The sequence below is a fragment of the Triticum aestivum genome, chromosome 3B, assembly GCF_018294505.1.
Source record: "Triticum aestivum cultivar Chinese Spring chromosome 3B, IWGSC CS RefSeq v2.1, whole genome shotgun sequence".
NCBI lineage: Eukaryota > Viridiplantae > Streptophyta > Magnoliopsida > Poales > Poaceae > Triticum > Triticum aestivum.
The window spans coordinates 603092543-603106903 of NC_057801.1; the positions used below are offsets into that span (position 1 = coordinate 603092543).

Below are 14361 nucleotides of genomic sequence, written 5' to 3' on the forward strand. Positions count from 1 at the left end.
ACACTAAGAGAAAAGTCGAACCTCTTCCTGGCAGCTACGGGATCGGTCCTAGACCTCTTGCCAGGAGAACCCTGCCCAACACCCTCTGGAGCCCTCCCCCTCTTTGATGGCAAAACCCCCTCGCCTCTCGCAGCCGCATGTTCTTTGACTTTCTCCGGTTGGGGGACATCTGTTGCATCCTTTCCCTTGTTACCACTTGCGCGAACTTCAGCATGTTCATCATCATCGGTGTCCTGTTGCACATTCTCCATGTCATCGTCGTCATCCTTGCTGAGACCAGCATCTCCACCTAGTTCATCTTGTGTGTCAGCAGGCTCTTGGGAACTGTTGTAGTCATACTGGCCACGTCAAATGGTTGGCCGATGTGTACGTTCTAGGACAAATGAAGTGAACTGCCTCGCAACCGCATCGCTGTCAGAGCCACTGAGGGACGTCCACCCCTCAACCAACTTCCCAAGCAAGCCGGTCATTTCGGATGCAAACTGCCCTATTAGATGCTCAACAGGCGCCCTCAGCTGTGCACGAAACAAAGAAGCATCAACAACCACCCGTATTGCAATCACTTGCACGACATCAAAAAATACTCCACGGCAAACCATAGATGTAGATCTTTTGATTACCTCGATAGAGCAAGATGGAGCTGAGTGAACGTCCATCCACTTTCCAAAGTTTTGAGGCCCCCCAAACACGCTGTAGTCTATAGCATGCTTGGCCATCAGCTGGAAAGAACAAAAAAAATAGCTAGGACGTAAGAGAGAGAATGTAAGTCTCAGCACGAACGAAAAGAGTTGCCATGTGGAGTGAGACATGGATACAGTACTCAGACAGCCATGGATAACAAAGGTAGTCATCTCTTATGAACCATAGACGGTTGCCTCATGCCAAATTGTAAGCATGCCGTGTGGACAAAGAAACCAGAATTAACCTGCAATTTTCCATATGTGGTGTCAGTAGCCTTGTCTGCGGCAAGCACAGCCTTGACAGCATTGATGGTCCATGCAGAAATAGCAAACTTGTGCGCAGGCGGCGGGCCTCCAGTCCCAGTGAAATCCACGATCGACAGATCAAGACAGTCGACGTACATGAGCTGATGCAAAACAATTTTAAAAAGAAAGAAATATCAGTTGCCATCATGGGTACTGTGTGGAAAAAAACAGGATAATATATGTTCTCATGATAATCAAGTTGATGTGCATGAAGAAGAGAAGAGAAGAAAAAGTTGCCATCTGCATATGCTAATTGCCATCATAGTGTGATAGCAGTTGCCATGTTGCTATGATGGCAGTTGCCATCATAGTATGGTGACAGCTGCCATAATAATATGATGGCAGTTGCCATATTGTCATTATGCCAGTTGCCATCTTGTCATTATGGCAGTTGCCATCTTGTTATGATCAGGTTGCCATCTTGTTATGATCAGGTTGCCATGCATGAATAAAAGTGTGTTAAAAATAGTGTTCACAGAAAAAAACTGGTAAAAAAATACCATTAAATGCAGTCGACAACCCTTTTGGTACATCTTGTTTGAGAATGCATCGTGCAGGAAGTCGGCAATAAACTTACACCAATTCATGTTCTTCACATTTTTCAAATCCGCCTGCACCACACAAAATTTCAGGGCAAAAAAGTTGCCGCATCAGAAATCAAATGGAAAAAAACATCGAAAAACACCGGCAGTCACTAGCTTTACACATGACATCGGAGCCAAAAGATTGAAGGAAAATAAAGTAGTAAAGATGGATCATTCACCAGGATGGGGAAGCATTTGTTGCTTGGGCGAAGAGAAGTGGTCGGCGCGAAAACAGCTGAGATGAGGTACATGAGTAGCTTCATCTTGAAAACATCTCCATGCGTCGTCATGGCCTGTAGCGAATCTGCCACTGCAGATGTGTTCGGCATGGATTCCAACCAAGGAAACAAATGGGGGAACATCGCTTCCTCGATCTCATTATTGACCTCGTACGGGACTTTGATATGTCCATGAGGCACACCCAAAGTGCAGAACACAGATTCCTCATTCAACGGTAGTCTTTCACGTCCCGGAATCACAAATTCCCTGGAGGCGGGGTCGTAGATCTCACCAAGCCAGTCGTATACAGGGTTGACAAGGTTCGTGCACCGGACATCCACCATAGCCTGCATACCCATCTCAGCAGCAGCTCCCTTCTGATCATCGGTGAATTTGTCAGTCAACGCAGTCAGTCGTTCTTGGGAGGCTCTGTTGTGAATACGTTTCTTCTTCTGCAAAAAACAAACAAAAAGTGATCAGTTGTTGCCATGTTTTGCGAAAAAGTGATCAGTTGTTGCCATGTTTTGCAATGTCATGAAATTTTAGTTCGTGTCAGACGACTGCAAGCTCGAGGTGTCACCCACTAACATAAAGCAGGACGAGGGGGGATGTGTGGACATTTACCTGATCACCCTCTTTTCTCCGTGCAGTTGCCGATTACGCTGTGGTGGATCCATGAAATCATCATCATCATTTTGATGATCGCCACGAGCCATTCTGCTAAGATAGGAACATACCAAATTGTCATGATGGAAATGTAAAAATGCAAATAGGTAAGCATCTAATCAAGAACCTGAAAGATTGCCACAGTGATAACTGCCACAGGAGCAGAAATGTGCTAGGGTGAAATTGCCATGCTGAAATGCAACACATACTACAACAAAAGCAATGAAACCACATCTAATCAAGAACCTCAAAAATTGCCACAGTGTGTTCAGATAGCACAAAGTCTTTGTGGCAAAAAAAAATTGCGCCTGCAGTACAATGAATTTGCCACATTGTACTGACTGTAGCATGGCAATAAACATGATGTGGTCAGCCAAAAACTTGCCACATGCAAAACATATGTATGGCATCTGACACAATTGATATACAAATTTGGTTGCCACATTATGCAGCCAATTTGCCACACTGTCCTATCTGCAGTATGGCAACAGACAGTGTGTTCACATTCTATTTGCCATATGAATATACTATCCAAGTGGCAACATGCACACTTGATGTGCACATTAGTTGCCGTCCAGTGCAGTTGGCTGCTGAAACTGCATTAACTATCGATTGTGGCAACTATCACAATGTGGCAACTATCACAAATCATTCGGAAAAATTAGTTGCCACAATGAAAAAGCATGTTTGTGGCTACTATCACAGTAATTCAGCAAATTTAGTTGCCACATGGAAGAGCATGTGTGTGGCAACTAACACAGTCATTCAAAAAAAATAGTTGCCGCATGGGAAAGCTTATGTGTGTCAACTATCACAGTCATTTCAGTAATTTGTTGCCGCATGGGAAAACACGTTTGTGGCAACTATCACATTTCTTCAGGAAGTTAGTTGCCATACAATCATGGTAGTTAATCAACCTACCAAGTTCGTCTCATACAACAGTTTCAAAACCCAACTAACTAGATCTAGGGTTCAATAGTAACTACAGCGACTTCAAATTCAACCTCAAAGTTCTCCCCCGAACTGATTGCAAACACAAATTCGAACCAATGCGCATCAAACAAACCGGGAGACACCTGCCCAATCGAAAGGCAAGACTAGTGCGTGCCTCCGGATAGGCATAACCACACCGACGAGGCCGCCGCCGCCGCGGCGACGAAACTACCCGGTGCCACCAAAAACCGCTAGTAGACGACTTCGCCATCGGCGGGAACGCCGACGCATCGCCGAATCGCCTGAATCTCTACGAATCTCGATCGAGGAATGGAACAGGGAGGGAAGGGAGGAAAGTGTAGGAAGGGATTGCGAGAGTTGTAGCGAGCATTACCTTCAACCCACGGGCGCTCCGGCGAAGCCGCTCCGTTCCGGCGAGCACCACCGACGGCCGCGAACACCGTCGATTCTTCCGCCTCCGCCGTCGCCTTCTCCCCTCGCCTTCTCCTCCAATGGTCTGAAGTGCGAGTGGGTTCTGCCAGTAAATGCGGTGCGGGATGAGTAAATGGAACCGTGAGGGGAGAGGGGGCAGAGGTGTGCGACGTGTTTGACGTCAACCGCGGTCGGAGCATGGCGTGCGGGCGCATTGCAGTTCCACCGCACGCCCCAAGTGGCAACCACTGACCGCGGGAGGGCAACCAACGTGCGGGCGAACTGTCTCGCACACCGCACACGTGCTTCGTCCTACGTGGCGCAGAAAACCGACCGGATTGTGCCAAGATTCGTGCACAAAGTTGCCAACGGTGATGCTTGCGTGTGGTCGAGATGGTGAACGCCCACACGTGTGGGTGTTAGCATTTCCGAATTATTATGGTCTGGATACATCCATTTGAGTGTCAATTATTATGAGATGGAGGGAGTATTATCTTATTTTGTGAAAACCTTTGTAAGTTTTTAATCAATATCTATGTGAATGATCTCTATTTCTAAAAAAAATAAAAAAAATTTAAGTGGACTCCGATTTGTCCGAATTCTACAAATCGGCTCTACCATGTCTGCGTTGGTAGCCTTGGAGTTTCTAGGACTTTTGGACCATAGGATTTTGGGTCATCAAATTCATATTTTCCTATACTTTTCATTCCATAGGAATCTCAACATGAGTCCACACCTCTTTTATTTTTCCCAAGAAAAGCCAATGTGCTTGCACTAAGAATTCGTGCATTTTTCTGCTATGCACCATCTAAAGGCAGCTCTTATAAAATCCAGGTGTTCTGAAATCTTTGTTGATCACGTGTTTCACTGTTCATATGTTTTAAAATCCTGATCGCTAGGCAAGGCCTTAAGAGAGGTTCCGCTACGTGTCCTTATACACATCATATTAGCAAGAAGATGGAAGTTATCGACATCGACTGGCCTATTAGCTCAGCTGGTTAGAGCGTCGTGCTAATAACGCGAAGGTCGCAGGTTCGAGACCTGCATGGGCCAATTTATTTTTTTATTTCCGTGCGAAATTCTCGCCTTTTGTTTTTTTTTATAAAAACTGCAAAATTCCTTTTTTTTACAAGCAGCGCTAAATTCTATTTTGCCCGCATGCACTCTCCTCTCCTGATGTTTGCCTACTGTATGACAGTTAGATTTGCCGCTATTTTTCCTTCCTTTACAAGGTTGACATGTCTGCGTCTTGAACAAAAGCAAAAACAAGTTACCGCCCTCTTGTACCTGAAATAATAGTTCACTGATCTGTGGATGATTGCCTTTTCACCTAGAATTCATGTGTTCTTAATGCTGACTTCTCCTAATAAGGAACGTACTGCCAACATTCATCATACAATATATGATGATTTATTTATTTATTGCTCTGAACAAGAGGCTATTTTATCATATATTTTTTGATTGCTTAGTTCAAGTGTTAGTTCAATCCAATTGCACAGTTTTTTTTTGTTTTTTTTTGTTGCGAAAATTGCACAGATTTCTGGCTGCTGTGTTGTTGTTCGAATCTGTTTCTTTATGTTATATAAATTGGTAGGTTAGTGGTCAGACGTGTTAAACCTGGCTCAAATCGACGTTAAGATTAGCCAAGGTTAGGCCAGAGGGAATACTAATAGTTAAGTTAGCCAGGGTTTCGTAACACCCAATAAAGCGAGCAACGATAATTGATAAGTTTAGAAGAACAAAATAAGTTGATTAACATATGGACCTTGGATCTCTCTTTCTCTATGTGGTAGATGGATTGAGCGGTGTGGAATGTGAAGTGGGTGGTGGCTCGCAATGATGAATACTGTGAGTGAGATGGAGGTGGTGAATGGTGATTTCAGCCGCTGATGGATATGGAAGAGAATATACAGAGAGAGTTCAAAATTTGATAACTCCCTCCGATTCAAATTAATTGATGCAGCTTTAGTATAAAGTTATACTAAAGTTGCATCAATTAATTTGGATTGGATGGAGTACTAAAAAGTAACTAAGGCCGGAAACACCAGTAGTAAACTAGTGGAAATACTGAATCAATTCAAATAAATTTGAACGAGCATGACAGTGTTCAGAAACCCCAAAAGTACCAATGGAAGAATGAGCCATGGTTCCGAACCAAAAAGGTAGCACCATTTTTTTGCGAGGTAAAACAACTCAAAAGTATCGATAAACCAATTTCTCGTTAGTAGTGCATAAAATAGAGCAGTTGCTAGAGTGAAAATATCTATAGAAAAGAGCTAAGTCGCAACTTAAAAGTTTCAAACGAAAAGAAGCGGATGTACCAAACTTATACCGCGATTTTGAGATAGCTCGGAAATGCCGTTGAAAATGTTTGCTCAGAAGTGCTAACAGAATGCTTGACAAAGTGGAATTTGAGGTCGGCAGTTCCGGAACAAACGAAATGGTGGTTCTGAACTGAAACTCGGTTTAATATCTGAGTATGAATAACCCTAAGTAGCTTGGTAGTATCGGAAAAAATATTCGAAAGTACCAATGTTTAGAGAAACTCATACAAATGAATGGCTAGGAAGTGGATTTGGATAACTTTGGCTTAGAATCTGTTCTTGGAGTTCAAACCAAAGGACTTACTTGCGCCCTTGTCCACAGTACAATTGTCCTATATCCAATGTGAATCTTGGATTCACTGCAAGACCTAGGGCATGCTTGGTTGGCATACTGAATTAGCCACACTTTGCCACCACAAGTCAGACAAGTTTAACTAAGTTAGCCCCTTGGATCCCACATGTCATTGTCTCAGGAAAGTGATAAAAGTTCATCAGAAGTACAGAGTGTTGGGGAACATAGTAATTTCAAAAAAATCCTACGCACACGCAAGATCATGATGATGTATAGCAACGAGAGGGAAGAGTGTTGTCCACGTACCCTCGTAGACCGAAAGCGGAAGCGTTAGCACAACGCGATTGATGTAGTCGTACGTCTTCACGATCCGACCGATCCAAGTACCGAACGTACGGCACCTCCGAGTTCAGCACACGTTCAGCTCGATGACGTCCCGCGAACTTCGATCCAGCAGAGCTTCACGGGAGAGTTCCGTCAGCATGACGACGTGTTGATGGTGTTGATGATGCTGCCGACGCAGGGCTTTGCCTAAGCACCGCTACGATATTACCGAGGTGGAATATGGTGGAGGGGGGCACCGCACACGGCTGAGAGAGATCAATAGATCAACTTGTGTGTCCATGGGATGCCCCCTCCCCCGTATATAAAGGAGTGGAGGAGGGGGGAGGGCCGACCCTCCTATGGCGCGCCCTGGAGGAGTCCTAGTCCCACCGGGAGTAGGATTCTCCCCCTTCCAAGTAGTAGAAGTAGGAGTCAAGGAAAGGGAAAAGAGAAGAGAAGGAAGGAGGGGGCGCAGCCCCTCCCCCTAGTCCAATTCGGACTAGGCCTTGGGGGGCGCGCAGCCTCTCCTCTCTCTTTCCCCTAAAGCCCAATAAGGCCCATATACTTCCCTGCGAATTCCCGTAACTCTCCGGTACTCCGATAAATACCCGAATCACTTGGAACCTTTCCGATGTCCGAATATAGTCGTCCAATATATCGATCTTTATGTCTCTACCATTTCAAGACTCCTCGTCATGTCCCCGATCTCATCCGGGACTCCGAACTACCTTCGATACATCAAAACACATAACTCATAATATAAATCGTCACCGGATGTTAAGCGTGCGGACCCTACGGGTTCGAGAACTATGTAGACATGACTGAGACACATCTCCGGTCAATAACCAATAGCGGAACCCGGATGCTCATATTGGCTCCCACATATTTTATGAAGATCTTTATCGGTCAAACTGCATAACAACATACGTTGTTCCCTTTGTCATCGGTATGTTATTTGCCCGAGATTCGATCATCGGTATCTCAATACCTAGCTCAATCTCATTACCGGCAAGTCTCTTTATTCGTTCCGTAATGCATCATCCCGCAACTAACTCATTAGTCACATTGCTTGCAAGGCTTATAGTGATGTGCATTACCGAGAGGGCCCAGAGATACCTCTCCGACAATTAGAGTGACAAACCCTAATCTCGAAATACGCCAACTCAACAAGTACCTATGGAGACACCGGTAGAGCACCTTTATAATCACCTAGTTACGTTGTGACGTTTGGTAGCACATAAAGTGTTCCTTTGGTAAACGGGAGTTGCATAATCTCATAGTCATAGGAACATGTATAAGTCATGAAGAAAGCAATAGCAACATACTAAACGATCAAGTGCTAAGCTAACGGAATGGGTCAAGTCAATCACATAATTCTCTAATGATGTGATCCCGTTAATAAAATGACAACTCATGTCTATGGCTAGGAAACTTAACCATCTTTGATTCAACGAGCTAGTCAAGTAGAGGCATACTAGTGACATTATGTTTGTCTATGTATTCACACATGTACTAAGTTTCCGGTTAATACAATTCTAGCATGAATAATAAACATTTATCATGAAATAAGGAAATAAATAATAACTTTATTATTGCCTCTAGGGCATATTTCCTTCAGTCTCCCACTTGCACTAGAGTCAATAATCTAGTTCACATCACCATGTGATTTAACACCAATATTCACATCTGTATATGATTAATACCCATAGTTCACATCGTCATGTGATCAACACCCAAAGGGTTTTCTAGATTCAATAATCTAGTTTACATCGCTATGTGATTAACACCCAAAGAGTACTAAGGTATGATCATGTTTTGCTCGTGAGAGAAGTTTAGTCAATGGGTCTGTCACATTCAGAGTCGTATGTATTTTGCAAATATTCTATGTCTACAATGCTCTGCACGGAGCTACTCTACCTAATTGCTCCCACTTTCAATATGTATCCAGACTGAGACTTAGAGTCATCTAGATTGGTGTAAAATCTTGCACTGATGTAACTCTTTACGACGAACTCTTTTATCACCCCCATAATCGAGAAACATCTCCTTTGTCCTCACTAAGGATATTCTTGACCGCTGTATAGTGATCTACTCCTAGATCAAAAAATTGTGCTCCCTTTCCAAACTCAGAGCAAGGTATACAACAGGTCTGGTACACAACATATCATACTTTATAGAACCTATGACTGAGGCATAGGGAATGACTTTTCATTCTCTTTCTATTTTCTGCCAAGGACGGGTTTTGAGTCTTACTCAACTTCACACCTTGCAACACAGGCAATAACTCCTTTGACTATTCCATTTTGAACTACTTCAAAATCTTATCAAGGTATGTAGTCATTGAAAAATCTTATCAAGCGTCTTGATCTATCTCTATAGATATTGATGCTCAATGCGTAAGCAACTTCACCAAGGTCTTTCTTTGAAAAACTCTTATTCAAGTATCCTTTTATGCTATCTAGAATTTCTATATCATTTCCAATCAACAATATGTCATCTACATATAGTTTTAGAAATGCTACAGAGCTCCCACTCACTTTCTTGTAAATACAGGCTTCTCCAGAAGTCTGTATAAAACCATATGCTTTGATCACACTATCAAAACGTTTATCCCAACTCCGAGAGGCTTGCACCAGTCCATAAATGGATCGCTGGAGTTTGCACACTTTGTTAGCACCTTTAGGATTGACAAAACTTTCTGGTTGCATCATATACAACTCTTCTTTAATAAATCCATTAAGGAATGCAGTTTTGACATCCATTTGCCAGATTTCATAAAATGTGGCAATTGCTAACTTGATTCTGACAGACTTAAGCATCAGTACGAGTGAGAAAATCTCATCGTATTCAACATCTTGAACTTGTTGACAAACTTTTTGCGACAATTCGAGCTTTGTAGATAGTAATATTACTATTAGTGTCCGTCTTCCTCTTGAAGATCCATTTATTTTCTATGGCTTGCCGATCATCGGGAAAGTCCACCAAAGTCCACACTTTGTTCTTATATATGGATCCCATCTCAGATTTCATGGCTTCAAGCCATTTCGTGGAATCTGGGCTCATCATCGCTTCCTCACAGTTCGTAGGTTCATCATGTTCTAGTAACATGACTTCCAGAATAGTATTACCATACCACTCTGGTGCGGATCTTATTCTGGAAGACCTACGAGGTTTTGTAGTAACTTGATCTGAAGTTTCATGATCATCATCATTAGCTTCCTCACTAATTGGTGTAGGAATCACTGGAACGGATTTCTGTGATGAACTACTTTCCAATTCGAGAGAAGGTACAAATTACCTTATCAAGATCTACTTTCCTCCCACTCACTTCTTTCGAGGGAAACTCCTTCTCTAGAAAGGATCCATCTTAGCAACGAATATTTTGCCTTCGTATCTGTGATAGAAGGTGTACCCAATAGTTTCCTTTGGGTATTCTATGAAGACGCACTTCTCCGAATTGGGTTCGAGCTTATCAGGTTGAAACTTTTTCACATAAGCATCGCAACCCCAAACTTTAAGAAATGACAACTTTGGTTTCTTGCCAAACCACAGTTCATAAGGCGTCATCTCAACGGATTTTTATGGTGCCCTATTTAAAGTGAATGCAGCTGTCTCTAATGCATAACCCCAAAACGATAGTGGTAATTCGGTAAGATACATCATAGATCGCACCATATCCAATAAAGTGCAGTTACGACGTTCGAACACACCATTACACTGTGGTGTTCCATGTGGCGCGAGCTGTGAAACTATTCCACATTGTTTTAAATGAAGGCCAAACTTGTAACTCAAATATTCTCCTCCACGATCAGATCGTAGAAACTTTATTTTCTTTTTACGATGATTCTCCACTTCACTCTGAAATTCTTTGAACTTTTCAAATGTTTCAGGCTTGTGCTTCATTAAGTAGATATACTCATATCTGCTCAAATCATCTGTGAAGGTTAGAAAATAACGATACTTGCCACGAGCCTTAACACTCATCGGATCGCATACATCGATATGTATTATTTCCAATAAGTCAGTAGCTCGTTCCGTTGTTCTGGATAACAGAGTTTTAGTCATCTTTCCCAAAAGGCACGGTCCGCAAGCATCAAATGATTCATAACCAAGTGATTCCAAAACTCCATCTTTATGGAGTTTCTTCATGCGCTTTACACCGATATGACCCAAACGGCAGTGCCACAAATAAGTTGCACTATCATTATCAACTTTGCATCTTTTGGCATCAATATTATGAATATGTGTATCACTACAATCGAGATCCAACAAACTATTTTCATTGGGTGTATGACCATTGAAGGTTTTATTCATGTAAACAGAACAACAATTATTCTCTGACTTTAAATGAATAACCGTATTGCAATAAACATGATCAATCATATTCATGCTCAACGCAAACGCCAAATAACATTTATTTAGGTTTAACACTAATCCCGAAAGTATAGGGAGTGTGCGATGATGATCATATCAATCTTGGAACCACTTCCAACACACATCGTCACTTCAACCGCAACTAGTCTCTGTTCATTCTGTAACTCCTATTTCGAGTTACTAATTTTTAGCAACCGAACAAGTATCAAATACTCAGGGGCTACTATAAACACTAGTAAGGTACACATCAATAACCTGTATATCAAATATACCCTTGTTCACTTTGCCATCCTTCTTATCCACCAAATATTCAGGGCATTTCTGCTTCCAGTGACCATTTCCTTTGCAGTGTAAGCACTCAGTATCAGGATTTGGTCCAGCTTTGGGTTTCTTCGCGGGAGTGACAACTTGCTTGTCATTCTACTTGAAGTTCCCTTTCTTTCCCTTTGCCCTTTTCTTGAAACTAGTGGTCTTGTCAATCATCAACACTTGATGCTCTTTCTTGATTCCTACCTTCGTAGATTTCAACATCACGAAGAGCTCGGGAATCGTTTTGATCATCCCTTGCATACTATAGTTCATCACAAAGTTCTAGTAACTTGGTGATGGTGACTAGAGAACTCTGTCAATGACTATCTTATCTGGAAGATTAACTCCCACTTGATTCAAGCGATTGTAGTACCCAGACTATCTGAGCACATACTCACTAGTTGAGCAATTCTCCTCCATCTTTTAGCTATAGAACTTGTTGGAGACTTCATATCTCTCAACTCGGGTATTTGCTTGAAATATTAACTTCAACTCCTCGAACATCTCATATGGTCCATGATGTTCAAAACGTCTTTGAAGTCCCGATTCTAAGCCGTTAAGCATGGTGCACTAAACTATCAAGTAGTCATCATACTGAGCTAGCCAAACGTTCATAACGTCCGCATCTGCTCCTGCAATAGGTCTGTCACCTAGCGGTGCATCAAGGACATAATTCTTCTGTGCAGCAATGAGGATAAACCTCAGATCACGGACCCAGTCCGCATCATTGCTACTACCATTTTCAACTTAGTTTTCTCTAGGAACACATATAAAACATAGGGAAGCAACAACGCGAGCTATTGATCTACAACATTATTTGCAAAGTACTATCAGGACTAAGTTCATGATCAAGTAAAGTTCAATTAATCATATTACTTAAGAACTCCCACTTAGATAGATGTAACACCCCAGATGTAACATGTCCCAATTTGGCAATATATCAACTTGACCTTCATCCAATTCTTGTGGGTTTTTATCATGTTTGGCCTCATCTTGTTTGGTTATGTGGTTTACTCTTTTCATTCTCATGCTCACCTTACCCTATTGCATTTGTGACTCTTGTCATTTTGCATTCCATCCTCATCATGTGCATGTTGTGATCTCATACATATTATGTTATTGCATGTTCAATGCATAAATCGTGCATCATCACCAATTCTCCTTCCTTTTCCTTTCTTTCATTTTGCAAGTGCACCTTTTACCTTCTCCCTAAATGTTGATATTCTCCCTATAAATCTTGCTCCATGTCCTAAACCTCTCTGCCAAATATCTCCTTATTTGAAGTTGTTTTGGTCAGGTTCAAAAATGACACAAGTTTGAATTATATTCAAACCTGTCTTATTTTTCTACCTCTAAAAATGCCCAATGCAATTTATTCAAATAGTGGATAGTCCCAGGAGCTTGGGAATATTTTCATAATTTCCAAATGCCTCTCCTAGTCCACTGGCCTTTTTAGTTTCTTCAGATGGTTATTAAATAATCAAAACTAGAAGGAAATGAGAAGGGGGACTCACCTCTCCTTACGTGGGCCTTCCCCTCACCTGCAGCCAGTAGAGCACAACAGCCCCCCTGGGCCTCCCGCAGCCCAGCCGAGGCCTTTTTCCTCCCGCCAGCCCAACCAGCGCAGCCAGGCATGCGCGCACGCCGTTTATCACCTAGCCGCCCCGCTACCCAGGAGCCCGTACGCCCACGTGTCCCCCGCGACCCCACTAGCCAGCCTCTGGCTACAGCTCACCCGCCCCTCACCTTTTCGTCAAGCTCGTGCCGGGCTCGCACATGGTCACGGCCGCGTCGACGCCGTGCTCCACCCGTCGCTCTGGCCCCCCTTTTAACCCCTCTCCTTGCCCACACACCCCTAGGGTTTCCCTCTTCCTCTCATCGCCGCCGCCAGGTGCGAAGAACCACCAGATCCACCACAGCCGCTCCGTCCAGAGCGCACCTGAGAGCGCGACCTCGTCGCTAGCGTGCTCTCCGGCCACCCCACCCCGTAGATCGCGTTCTTCTTCCTCCTCGTCGTCGTCTTCATCCACGACGTCGACCACGGTGCCCCGGACGACAAGTTCCTCGATGTCCTCTGCTTCCATCTTCCTCTCGGTCAGGACCGCGCCAAGGTTCAGAGCTCCAATTCGTCGCCACTGGCTCGTCTCCGTCGACCACCTCGTGTCCTTGGGTGAGCTTGGTAATGCACCTCCCTCTCCCATCCATCCCATGGCATGTAGGCACCTATAGGACGCACCCGATCCATGTCTTCCCCGCGCTCGCAGTGCTCCGGCAATCTCTGAATTTATTTGTGCGAAGTGCTGTTCTCCCGTAGCGTGCTTGCGTGTCCCCACTCTGGATCCCCTCTGTAGCGCTCCCGCAGCTCGCTCGCGCCACACGTTCGCGTCTCGCGCGTGCCCTTCAAGCCTCCCGCAGCTCCGACGAGCTCCTCTGCCGCTTGCTACGCTCGGCACCATCTCTGTTCCGCTCGTGCCCGAGCACACGCGCACGCGCGACACCACGAGCAGCAGCCACGCGCTCCCGCGCCTTCACATGTTCCCGCACGCCCGCCGGAGTCCCTATGCCCCGCTGGTTGCCGCCATTGCCCTCGCCGGCGCCGTCGTCTTCTCTGTTTGTAACAGAGGAGCTCGATCTGGTGTCTCTCTAAAAGGGGCCGACCCCCTTTTCTTAGCAGTAGCACCTAGCTAGCCCAGTGGTTGACTATGCAAACCCGCACCGGGAAAACCCGGGTTCGATCCCTCGCGGGTGCATAAATCCTCCCCCCCTCTTTTTCTGTTTTCTTTGCACCGTGTGTGTGTATGACAGGATGGCCCCACCTGTCATCCTCCCATAGCCCCTTGTTTTCCTTTTCTTTTATTCCCAGCGAATATTCCATTTCAGGCAGATGGAATCTATCCGTTTCGGGCAAGTCCATTTCT

At 44.1% G+C, this 14361-nt stretch overlaps 1 non-coding gene across 1 annotated transcript; it reads left to right on the forward strand.

The window, feature by feature from the left end:
• The first annotated feature begins 4799 nt into the window (after positions 1-4799).
• On the forward strand, positions 4800-4873 carry TRNAI-AAU (transfer RNA isoleucine (anticodon AAU)). The gene has a single exon. It is a non-coding gene; the product is annotated as a tRNA-Ile (tRNA).
• Positions 4874-14361: the final 9488 nt, after the last annotated feature.